The sequence below is a fragment of the Macaca nemestrina genome, chromosome 5, assembly GCF_043159975.1.
Source record: "Macaca nemestrina isolate mMacNem1 chromosome 5, mMacNem.hap1, whole genome shotgun sequence".
Taxonomy (NCBI): Eukaryota; Metazoa; Chordata; class Mammalia; order Primates; family Cercopithecidae; genus Macaca; species Macaca nemestrina.
Window position 1 is genome coordinate 152,664,615 of NC_092129.1, and position 9,154 is coordinate 152,673,768.

Genomic DNA, 9,154 nt, shown 5'->3' on the forward strand with positions numbered 1-9,154 from the left:
GAATGCTGCCGTAAGCCAACCCACTTTATAGCCAGATGGATCAGAAAACACCAGTTCATGATAGGTAGTTCAGGTCACATGGTGACTTGATGACCCATAGTCAAATATTCAGTTTCCACCAAAGCCTAGTAATAGGCCAACAGCTGTCTCTCAAAAGGAGAGTAGTCATCTGCAGAAGATGGCAGGGCCTTGTTCCAAAATCCTAGAGGCCTCTGCTGTGATTCACTTATGGGGGCCTGCCAAAGGCTCCAAACAGCATCCCTATCTGCCACTGACACCTCAAGCACCATTGGATCTGCTGGGTCATATGGCCCAAGTGGCAGAGCAGCTTGCATAGCAGCCTGGACATGTTGCAGAGCCTTCTCCTGTTCTGGATCCCACTCAAAACTGTCAGCCTTTCGGGTGACTCAATAAATGAGCTGGAGTGACACACCCAAATGTGGAATGTGTTGCCTCCAAAATCCCAGTAAGCCCACTAGGCGTTGTGCTTCTTTCTTGGTTGTAGGAGGGGCCAAATGTAGCAACTTCTTCACCTTAGAAGGGATATCTCAACAGGTGCCACACCACTGGACCCCTAGAAATTTTACTGAGGTAGAAGATCCCTGAATTTTAGTCAGATTTATTTCCCATCCTCTGGCACACAAATATCTCACCAAGAAGTCCAGTGTGTTTGCTACTTCTTGCTCACTGGACCCAATCAGTATAATATCTTCAACGTAATGGACCAGTATGATATCTTGCAGAAGCGAAAAGTGATCAAGCTCTCTCTGAATAAGACTATGACACAAAGCCGGAGAGTTGATATACCGCTGAGGTAGGACAGTCAAGGTGTATTGCTGGCCTTGCCAACTGAAGGCAAATTACTTCTGGTGGCCCTATGGACAGGAATGGAGAAAAAGGCATTTGCCAAGTCAATGACTGCATACCAGGTAGCAGGAGATGAGTTAATTTGCTCAAGCAATGAAACAACATCTGGTACAGCAGATGCAATTGGAGTCACCACTTGGTTAAGCTTACGATAATCCGCTGTCATTCTCCAAGATTCATCTGTCTTCTGCATAGGCCAAATGGGAGAACTGAACGGGGATATGGTGGGAATCACCACCCTGGTGTCTTCCAAGTCCCTGATGGTGGCACTAATCTCCACAGTCCCTCCAGGGATGTGATTATTATTATTATTATTTTACTATTTTTCTAGGTAGAGGCCGCTGTAATGGCTTCCATTTGGCCTTTCCCATCATAGTAACCCTCACCCTACCAGTCATGGAGCCAATGTGGGGCTTCCGCCGGCTGCCAAGTATATGCCAATTATGCATTCTGGCACTGGGGAAATGATCACAGGATGAGTCCAGGGACCCATTGGACCGACTGTAAGTCAGACCTCGGCTAAAACTCCATTAATTACCTGACCCCCATAAGCCCTACTGTTTTTTGTTTTGTTTTGTTTCGTTTTTTGTTTTTTGTGTTTTTTTGAGACAGAGTCTCGCTCTGTTGCCCGGACTGGAGTGCAGTGGCACGATCTCAGCTCACTACAAGCTCCACCTCCCGGGTTCAAGTGATTCTCCTGCCCCAGCCTCCCAAGTAGCTGGGACTATAGGCACACACCGCGATACCTAGCTAATTTTTCTATTTTTAGTAGAGAGAGGGTTTCACTATGTAGGCCAGGCTGGTCTTGAACTCCTGACCTTGTGAGCTACCCACCTTGGCCTTCCAAAATGCTGGGATTACACGTATGAGCCACCACACCCGGCCTCATAAGCCCATACTTGAACTGGAGGGCCACAATGACATTTTGGGTCTCCTGGAATCAACGTCGGCTCAGAGCCAGTGTCCAGTAGTCCTCAAAATGTCTAATCATTTCCCTTTCCCCAATACACAGTTACCCTGGTAAAAGGCCAGAGGTCTTCTTGGGGAAGAACGGGAGAAAGATCCACTGCATAAATTGTTGGTAATGTAGTGGGGTCCTTCCTCAAGGGGACCCAGCCTCCTATTCATTCAAGGGGATCTGTGTGGTCTCAGAGTCTGTGGAGGAGGCTGCTGTGGGCACAGATACTATTATGCAGGCAGTAGGGGTCTCAGAATCTGTGAGGGAAGCCGTGGAGGTTTCAGTGGCTGTGGTGGTCTCAGATCTTGTAGTGGAGGCTGTGGTGGTCTCATAGCCCATCATGGACAAAAATCCTGCAGTGATCTCAGAGGTTATTGGGGAGGTTGTTGTGGGCACAGACACTATTGTGGAGGTAGCGGGGGTCTCAGAGGCTGAGATGGCCTCAGAGGCCATAGTGGAGGCTAGGATGTGGTGGACACAAATATTTTGAAAGAGGATGTGGTGATGTAAGAGGCTGTGGAGAAGGCCTCAGTAGTTTCAGAGGCTGAGGTGGGAGCTATGGTAGGCACAGAGGTTATCATTCAGGCTGTGGGAATCTCAGAATCTTTGCTAGAGGCCAATGTGGTCACAGACTGCAGTGGTTCCTGAGGCTGTGATGGAAGCCAGAGTGATCTCAGAGCCTGTGGCGGTTTCAGGGGCTTTGATAAAGACTGCAGTAGGCACAGATGTTATCTTGGAGAGAGTGGTGCTCTTGGAGGCTATGGTAGAGTCCATGGTGGGCACAGACTTGGTCACGGAGTCTGTGGTGTTCTGATAGAGTGTGGTGGAGGCTGTGGTGGACACAGACGCTGTAGTGGTCTCAGCAGGCATTATGGTGACTGTGGAGAATCCAGACTGTGTGGTTGTCACAGGAGCTTGGTGGAGACCATAGCGGTCTCAGAGCCTGTGGTCATGGCTGTAGTCGCTTCAGTGGCAGAGGTGGAGGCTGTGGTGGTCTCAGAGCCTGTGCTGCTTTCAGAGGCTGTAGCAAAGGCTGTGGTGGGCACAGATGATACTGTGTAGTGTCTGGTGTTCTCGGAGCCCGTGGTAGAGGTTGTGGTGGGCACAGATGCTGTGGTGGTCTCAGCAGGTGCTGGAGTAGCTGTAGAGGGCACAGACTCTACAGTTGTCCCAGAGGCTTTTATGGAGATTGTAGCAGTCTCAGAGTCTGCGGTGGGGGGAGGCTGTGGGAGTCTCAGAGCCTGCAGTGATTTTAGAGGCTGTGGTGAAGACTGTGGTGGGCAGAGATGTTATTGTAGAGGTCATGGTGGTCTCAGAGGCTGTGGTCATGGTGTTAGAGGCTGTGTTGGGAGCTGTGGAGGGGTAGATGGTATCACGGATGGTGTGTTGTTCTTAGGGACTGTGGTGGACACAGATGCTGTGGTGGTGTCAGTAGGTGTTTTGGTGGCTGTGTGGGGCACAGACTCAGCAGTTATCACGGAGGTTTGAGTGGAGACTGTGGTGTCCTCAGAGGCTGTGATGGCAGCAATGGTAGTTTCAGACATGGTGGCCTCACAGGCTGTTGTGTTCTTACAGCCTGAGGTAGAAGCTGTGGTGGGCACAGATGTTACTGTGAAGATGTGGTGGTGTTAGAGACCGTGGTGAAGGCCAGGGTGGACTCAAGGGCTGGGATAGAGGCTGTCACTGGCTCAGACACTGCAGTGGAGAGCCTGATGGTCTCATAAGCTGTGGAGGAGACTGGGACGGTTGCAGAGCTCATGGTGATCTCAGAGCTGTGCTGGAGGCTGTGGCTGACACAGACATTGTAGATGATGTGACGATCTTAGAGGCTGTGCTGCTCTCAGAGCTGGTAGTAGAGGCTACAGTGGCACAGATGCTGTGGTGGAGGGTGTGGTAACCTCAGAGGCTGCAACAATAGTTGTGGTGACTTCTGAGCCTATGGAGGTCACAGAGTCCACGGTGGAGGCGGTGATGATCTCAGAGGTCGAGGTACTGTCAGAGCCTGTGGTTGAACCCATTGTGGACACAGACTCCACCATGGTCTCAAAGGCTATGGTGGGCCCTGGGGGTATAGTCCTTCCTGAAAAATGTCAATTTTTAGTCAAATATGACACCTACCTTTATATTTTTGATATTTAATTAGGAGCATCCTGCATATCTCTTTCTTGCTTCCTTTAAATCAGCAGAACTACTGGTGTCGTTATCTTTTATTTGGAATCATGTATTTTAGAGGTGCAGCATTTGCAGTTTTCTCTGGCAGCTAAGGGCCCGGTTGCTGATTCAGCTATGCTTCTGTAGTGGATGAGTCATTTGATCAATCTTCTTGGCACTTTGTCCTTTCTGCCACAACGTTTTTTGGCACTGTACTTGCCTGGGTGAAATGAAATCTAATCTATGTTAAGGAGGCTCCACATTATCTCTGTGTGTGTCATAACACTAAGGACAATTGGGTCTCATCAGATTAGGGGAAAGTGTGTTGTTTGAAAACCTCATCCAGGGCCTGGCACAGTGACTCACACCTGTAATCCCAACACTTTGGGAGGCCGAGGCAGGCAGATCACCTGAGTTTGGGAGTTCGAGACCAGCCTGACCAACATGGAGAAACCCCGTCTCTACTAAAAATACAAAATTAGCCAAGTGTGGTGGTGCATGCCTGTAATCCCAGCTACTTAGGAGGCTGAGGCAGGAGAATCGCTTGAACCTGGGAGGCAGAGGTTGCAGTGAGCCGAGATCACGCCATTGCACTCCAGCCTGGGCAACAAGAGCAAAACTCCAACTCAAAAAAAAAAGAAAGAAAGAAAACTTCATCCAGGTCATCTGGACTGATCAGAAGAATCCCCTTGTCTGGGTGGAAGTGACAAGGAGGTCATAGGAGGGCAGCTTGAGCAGAGACACTCTGGTGCAAGCCCCCCATCACTCTTTGGGACGTTCAGCACATGATCCCTGCCTGAGGAGAGCCTGCAGGTTCTCACGCACCATCCCAGGGCTCCGGGGTGTAAAATTCACAGGAGGCCAGATTTTGTCCAGCCTTTTCAGGTGGTCAAGGTTGATGAGTTGATGAGTTAAGTAGTTTGTAAAGAGACACAAGGAAATACTAGGGGGTAAAGTCCTTGAGAAGATTTTTTTTTCTTTCCTTTCACTTTCTCTTTCTTTCTTTCTTTCTTTCCTTCTTTTTCTTTCCTTCTTTCTTTCTCTTCCTTCCTACCTTCTTTCCTTCCTTCCTTCTTCCTTTCTTTCTTTCTTCCTTCCTTCCTTCCTGTCTTTCTTACTTTCATTTACTTACTTTTCTAGTATACAGTACTAGATCAAGTGGTAGCACTGGGAAGGGATTAGAGAAGAACCTGGGGGATTAGTCTTGGTTTCTCTCTAATATACACTCTCTGCATCCAGGCCTCCTCAATCATTTATTCAAACATATTCCTGAAGAACTTTCTATGAACCACATGATGTGCCAGGCATGGGACACAGTGACTGAAAAGTGGATACAGAGCTTCCGCGACAAACCATGAATAAGTAAACGGATGATGTCCAAAATGAAAAACCTATGCATAGCTGACTGGGACTCTTTCAGGGGCCAAAAGGAAAAGTCTCTCCCGTCCTCCATGCAGGACCATGTGCAGGACCAAAAGAGAAATGAGAGGCCTAAAGCAAAGAAATACCTGTAGACTGGTTTTTTAAAGTGGAAGCCATATTGTGACAGTACCCTTCTCAGTATGGAAAAGCAGCGTTTCCGAGCAAGTTGCCACAATGTTTTCTTGGTTTTTTTTTTTTTTGAAATGGAGTTTTACTCTTGTTGCCCAGGCTGGAGTGCAGTGGTGCAATCTTGGCTCACTGCAGCCTCCGCCTCCTGGGTTTGAGTGATTCTCCTGCCTCAGCCTCCTGAGTAGCTGGGGCTACAGGCACACGTCACCACGCCAGGCTAATTTTTATATTTTTAGTAGAGATGGGGTTTCACCATGTTAGCCAGACTGGTCTTGAACTCCTCACCTCAGGTGATCCGCCCACCTCAGCCTCCCAAAGTGCTGGGATTACAGGCATGAGCCACCACACCCAACCTAGTTGGTACAGTGTTGAAGGAAATACAGAAACCACCAGCCTATGATGGATCTAAAAAACAGCAGCCCTGACACAGCAACCTCAGAGGCATTGGAGCAAGCTGGAAAGCTCAGAGAAAATGTAGACCCAGAAAAGGCTGTACAATTATACCAACAAACAGCAATGCATTTAAAAATGTGGAATGCCTCAACACGCGGCTGAATTGTTAGGAAAAGCCTCAGGAGTGCTAGTATAAGGATGCAGGATTGATGGGACAGCACTCTCTATTTAGAAATAAAAATATTTATAAGGAAACAGAGTTATCCAACTGTAAGAAAACAGCCGCTCAAGTATTAGTTCCTCTACATAGCAATGACTGTGTGGCTGGGAAAGCTGCGTCAGGAGAGCTCCAGCACAGCGGGAGTCCATGGAAGTGGCGGCTGAGCTGTTCTAGAACAGCTTCCAGAAGGGTTTGCCCAGCAAGACCAAGCTACGCATCAGAGGTCAGCAACTCTCCACTTTTCTTTTCTTTTTTTTTTCTTTTTTTCTTTTTTATTTTTTATTAACTCTCCACTTTTCAAGTACATGGGCAATGATTATGCTAAACTCAGTGTGAGTTCAGTAGTTCTGGGACACAGAATCAGGAAGAAATCACCAGGGATGATTGTACAACCACATGAATGTACTTAATGATACTAAACTTTACTCTTATAAATGGTTAAAATGGTGTATTGTATGTTGTGTATATTTTATCATGATTAAGAAAATAAGAAGAAGGAGGAGGAGAAAGCAGAGCAGGGAGAGAGAAGAGGAAGAGAAAGAAGAATCAGAAGAAAAAGGAGGAGGAGAAGAGGAGGAGGAAGAAGGGAAAATCAGCAGCTACCCTGGCCAAGTCTGGTGGCATCAACTTTGTGGCTGTTGCTCAGGAAGACAAATATTTGGGATTGTGCAAGTATTTTGCTATGCAAAAAGGAAAGGAAAAATTCTGACATGGCATTTCATGGACGTGGAGCTTGTTTAAGAGTACTCCACACTTCATTGCATCCATGGTTTTGAATGCTAATAAAGACTCTAAGGTGGGGAATGGTGGCTCCTATCTGTAATCCCAGCACTTTGGGAGGCTGAAGTGGGTGGATCACCTGAGGTCAGAAGTTCAAGACCAGCCTGGCCAACATGGTAAAACCCCGTCTCTACTAAAAATACAAAAAATTAGCCAGGCGTGGTGGTGTGTGCCTGTAATCCCAGCTACTCGGGAGGCTGAGGCAGAAGAATTGCCTGAACCCAGGAGGCAGAGGTTACAGTGAGCCAAGATCACGCCACTGCACTCCAGCCTGGGCAACAGAACAAGACTCAGTCTCAAAAAAAAAAAAAAAAAAAAAAAAAGACTCTAATTTTTAGTTATCAGTTCTCCAAATAACCTATCTGTGTCTGCTACCTGGAAAACATTTTTTTTCTTTCCATAAGAGCTTTCCTAAAACATACGCAGGAGTTAACAGTAAATGCACTGTCAAGTTTTCATACAGTTTATTTTAAAACTTATGAGCCAAATTCTAGATAAATTATGTTTTAAACAAATGAAACAATAGGTATGGATATTCTTTTCTCTTGGGTCATGTAACTTACAAAATTTCCTTTGCAATTTATTTTATGATTACTGCTAAAATTAAGTTTACTGATTTTTAAAAATTAGAACTAAAAAGAATTTAGTTTTGTTTTGAAAAGAAAATGTATCCCTCCATGATCTTGGATACTGTCTTAGTCAGCTTGGACTGCTATAGCAAATACCACAGACTGTGTGTCTTAAACAATGGTAATTTGTTTTCTCACAGTTCTAGAGGCTGTGAAGTCCAAGATTAAGGTACTGGACAACTCAGTTCCTTGTCAGGGCTCCTTTCTGGATTGCAGATGACTGCCTTCTTGCTGTGTCCTCACATAGTGAAGACAGAAAGAACTCTCTTTCTCCTTTGATAAGACCACAGTTCCATTGAATTAGGGCACCACTCTTTTGACCCCATTAACTTTAATTACTTCCTAAAGACCCTATCTTCAGATATAGTCACATTGATGATTAAGACTTCAACATATGAGCTGGGCACTGTGGCTCATGCCTATAATCCCAGCACTTTGGGAAGCCAAGGCAGGAGGATCACTTGATCTCAGGGGTTCAAGACCAGCCTGGGCAACATAGTGAGACATGGTCTCTACTAAAATTTAAAACAAAAAAAATTAGCTGGACATGGTGGCAACCTCTGGGAGGGGTGAGTGCTGAGATGAGAGGATCGCTTGAGCCTGGGAGATCAAGGCTGCAGTGAGCTATGATTGCACCACTACACTCCAGCTTAGATGACAGAGAAAGCCCCTGTCTCAAAAAAAAGTAGAAAAAAGACTTAAACGTATTTAGTGGGGACACTGTTCAGTTCATAGTACATATATTTAAATTAGTAAGTCCTTTCAGAGGTGAAATTGGGACAAGAAGCTATTTTGAGCCTTACAATATTCTTTAGCTCAATAAAAGATGCAATTTAAGGTCTCATTTAAAAAAATCTATGAATTGCAATACCATATGGACACGATGTTTAAATCTGTACATGCAAATACTGGGATAAAAAGCTAAAACTTAAAAGTCGTTTCCTCTGAAGAACAGGAATCGGACATGAAAAGGGGGAGCGTGCATCCTTGCTAGTTTTTGCAATAAGTCTATGGAATTATTGGACTCTATACATGGATTGCTCTGGTAAAACTTGCAGAAAAAATACATACACACAGAGAGTATGTGATAAGGACATGAAGATAGTGTTTGTAGGGGATTATTTCAAGAGTCTTGGTGATGAAGGGGAGCTGATGGGGGCAGGGCTGAAAAGATGTGGGTGGGGGTCTGTTAAGATGGCCTCCAGCAGAGCAGAGCTTTCCAAAGTGTGTCCCTGGACCACATCAGGAGTGCCTGAGGAACTTGATAATTTTTTTTATTTTTTTATAGAGACAGTGTCTAGTGATGTTGCCCAGGCAGGTCTCTGACTCCTAGCTTTGGGCAATCCTCTCACCTTGTGTTCCAAACGTGCTGGGATTACAGGCCTGAACCACTGCATCCAATGGACCTCTCCATTTTATTTATCTATTTATTTTTTTGAGACAGCGTCTCACTCTGTCAATCAGGCTGGGGTGCAGTGGCAGGATCTCAGCTCACTGCAACCTCTGCCTCCCAGGTTCAGGTGATTCTCCTGCCTTAGCCTCCCGAGTAGCTGGGATTACAGGTGTGCTCCACCACGCCTGGTTAATTTTTGTATTTTTAGTAGA